The sequence below is a fragment of the Talpa occidentalis genome, unplaced genomic scaffold (assembly GCF_014898055.3).
Source record: "Talpa occidentalis isolate TD23 unplaced genomic scaffold, MPIMG_talOcc4v2.1 talOcc4.3962, whole genome shotgun sequence".
Taxonomy (NCBI): domain Eukaryota; kingdom Metazoa; phylum Chordata; class Mammalia; order Eulipotyphla; family Talpidae; genus Talpa; species Talpa occidentalis.
In genome coordinates this window covers 1-3,578 of record NW_023604254.1, presented here as the reverse complement: position 1 = coordinate 3,578, position 3,578 = coordinate 1, and the positions used below count along the sequence as shown (strand labels likewise).

Sequence of the window (3,578 nt, the reverse complement as noted above, 5' to 3'; positions counted from 1 at the left end):
TCGATACCCAGCCAGGGAGCTAATACACATATAGCACAGCAGACCTCCCCTGTCTTGCCCCCTGTCCCTCTTAGCAGTATATTTCAGTAGATGTGCCTGTTCTACTCCCCACTCTGTCTCTGGTGAATCCTCTCACAACCCCCCACCCCCAATACCTCTGGCCTACAACCCAGTTCTTCTACACAAAAACAAATTTTAAAAAAGTTAAAAAAATGTGAGATACCGAACGAAACTATCCTTTAAAGTTACAATCAAAGTATGATGAGATCTATCATCTTGCAGATTTACTTTCTAATTCTGACCCTAATACGGGAGATATTAAGGAAAATATAAAGCAGAGAATACTTATGTAATTTCCTTTACACCTACACATTTTTGACACAACCACCCACTTCATTAACTCTGAATACAAAGTGGTATGTAGGATTTCAGAATGATTTAGCTCAAGACATTCTTTTGGCAATACTTAGTACTGTTCAGCTGCCAGATGATAATTATGATTTTGCTGAGCTAGGAAAAGACATTTGAGTTCAGAGCAAAATAAAACTGAGAGGACAGGAAAATGGCCCTGAAATAAAGATTTCATTAAGTCCACATTTTTATCAATTGGTTCCAGATTCCCTAACCCCTGGTCTTGATCAGTTCATGGTTTCTCTCTTTCGTGGACTAGGATGACTCTCTTCCTCCTTCATTTTGGGTGGGTCATTTTGGCTGTCTCCTAGAAGAGAGTGGTTCCGGCCAAAAGGAAGCGATACAGGATGTTGAAAGGCTTCCTTCCTCTGTGATGTACAGCTCTATCTATTCCCCACTGTCAGTGCCTCCTGACTCCCTGAGTTGTGAGCAGATGTCCAGCACTCTCACTTGATGCTGCACTTCTGACATGCTGACCTCTCTTGCCACAGTAAGCAGAAGTATGTGGTGCGCTTCTTACCTCTATTCTGTCATTTCTGCCACAATCTCATCTTCTTTAAAAACTCGGATATCAAAATCCTCAGAGCCAACAAGAAGCTAAATGGGGGGTGGGAGGGAGATATCATGCATATTTAGTTCAACCAGTGCACACAACAGAATTTCCACAAATAAAACATAAAAATTGCATAATACTTGGTATGTTGCTACTGCCACCCAAGAGCTCCAATCTCCCAGTAACTCGATGCTCAGGGAGGGACCCTGTCATGGGGGGGTCACAGGTTCATCCAGTGACGAACAAACGGCAGTTACAGACTTCACCCTGCCCTGTGTGCTACACAGCCAGCCAGGTCTCGTTCTTTCATTAAGCACCTGAAACAGGTTCCTGGTTTAGTGCCCTTTTTCCTGCAGATGGAAGCCCAATCCAAAGGCAAGAACTCAGTATTCATGGAGAACAGGGGGTAAGTTAGTATCCCACGCAGCACTTCAATGGCTACTCAAGAAGCTAATTTCTAGAAAAAATTGTTATAATAATTTCAAAGGCTAAGAGGCAATCCCTAAAACTTCTAGATTCTGAAAGAAAATTGAAAAATACTTATTAATATGGTTCAAAGAATTGAAGCAACCCACGATTTGAATATGACTGTAGTTCCATTAGCTGTTCTGGCCTCTGTCCCCACCCCATGCCTCTGAAATATCAAGGCCTAGATCTTTATATTAGACAAACAGAAGGGATTTTTTTTTTTTTGTTCAAAAAAGAGGGGAAAGATGAATGAGGCCAGTTAGTTCATTATTTAGGCAACAGAGCACCAAAATTAACCATGAGGGCCTCCCTGGTGGCGCAAGGGGTTAAGCACAGCACTATGAAGCTGTCTGTAGCCACTGCAGCATGAGTTCAATCCCCAGCAAGGAAGCTACCCACATGGTGCAGCAGACCTCTCTGTCTTACCCGCTGCTCCCCTCAGCAGTGTATTTCAGTTAGTCTGCCTGTCTTGCTCCCCACTCTGTCTCTGGTGAATCCTCTCACCCCCTGCACCCTGGCCTGTACCCCAGCTCTTGTATGCATAAATAAATAAATCTTTAAAAAAAAATTAACCATGAGATGCTAACAAAGTGTTAGCTCTCAAACATCATGGGAAAATTTTTTCAGCTGAACACACAAGAGAATCACATCCTCCCCCACAGACCTCTTTCTTCCCATCACCATCAAAGTCACACAAGGCCAAGGACTGAACATTATCTCCAGTAACCTGAAAATAAAACCAAAAATCATTAATAATGCCATCTTTCTTCACTTAATGCAAATATATTAACCACATGAGAGGATTATACAAACTACCAACAGGCTATTCAAAGTACTCATATCCTTTTTGAAATATACAGAATTATAAATGTCCTATTTTATTTTTATATTCATTAGAGTCAATAATCTTAAATTAAAAATGTTTAAGTGTCAGAGTGTTTGTTCTTACCGTCCAAAAGAGATCGTTTCCTTTATGATCAAAACCCTGTAGAGCACAATTTCCACCAATAATTGCAAGAGTGAGGAAATATCTCCCAATGTCCCTAGCACAATTGCATTTGCCCCATCTGCTACCTAATAAGGAAAGAAATAAAGAGACATAAAACCTCAGATACAAGGATTTACAGAAAGCCTGGAGGTAACACAGATCCTTATTTTTCTTTGGTACTTAAATTCCTCTGTCACCCTTTACGAAAAGCCACATGGTCTCCTGAGAGGCTGGCCACGGCTGTCCACTCAGGACATTAACTGTGGCTTATGTGAACTTCTGCTCGGATGAGGGCAGAGCCACATAAACCCGGGCCCTTGATCACTCACACCAATCTACTGCAAAAAAAACTGCTATAAAATCTGAGGCTCTCAAAAACCACCAGGTTCTATAGGCAAAATTTTCCAGAGAATCAAGACATATGCCTTTAAAATACCCACTTTTGTAACTTATTTTAAATGGAAATCTTTTTAATATTTATTTATTACCCAGTTCTTTTACTAACATTCTAACTGTAAAGTTACTAAAAAGTACAAAGAGTAATAAAACCACCATGCAGAATTAATAAACATTCCAGATTTCAGTGACATACATATGCATAATTTATTTTGGAAGATTCAAGAACATCTTTTTTTAAAAAGATTTATTTATTTATACAAGAGCTGGGGTACAGCTAGAGGCGCTGGAGGGTGAGAGGATTCACCAGAGACAGATTGGGGAACAGAAAGGCAAACTGACGAAATACACTCCTGAGGGGAGCAGCGGGCGAGACTGGAGAGGTCTGCTTCGCCATGTGGGATTCTCCCCGGTAGGCCAGGATCGAATCCGCACTGCAGAGAACATGGACAGCTTCACAGCGCTGCGCTCAACCTGTTGCACCACCGCGGGAAGGCCCTTCAAGACATCTTTATAAGCACTAATACTGTATGGGAAAACAGTCTTTACTTATACCATCTCTAAGTAAGAAAACCATAAGAAAAAGCGTGGCTACAAAGGAAATAAAAGCCTTCATAAGAAACTAAACTGCTGAAATGCTGAAAAAAGAAACTAAACTGCTAAATAATCTATCAAAACAAAGTTAAAAGGTGAAACAACGTACTAGGGAGGATAACTGTAATTTATAGTAAGATAGAAAGTTAGTAAAAGAGCAAATAAATA

At 40.6% G+C, this 3,578-nt stretch overlaps 1 long non-coding RNA gene across 1 annotated transcript; it reads right to left on the bottom strand.

Annotated features, from left to right (window-relative positions):
• Window positions 1-942: 942 nt before the first annotated feature.
• LOC119256704 (uncharacterized) lies at window positions 943-2,446 on the bottom strand. The gene is made up of 3 exons (XR_005127864.1): window positions 2,382-2,446; window positions 2,097-2,159; window positions 943-1,008 (listed from the first exon to the last, which is right to left on the bottom strand). It is a non-coding gene; the product is annotated as an uncharacterized LOC119256704 (long non-coding RNA).
• Between the last annotated feature and the right edge of the window lie 1,132 nt (window positions 2,447-3,578).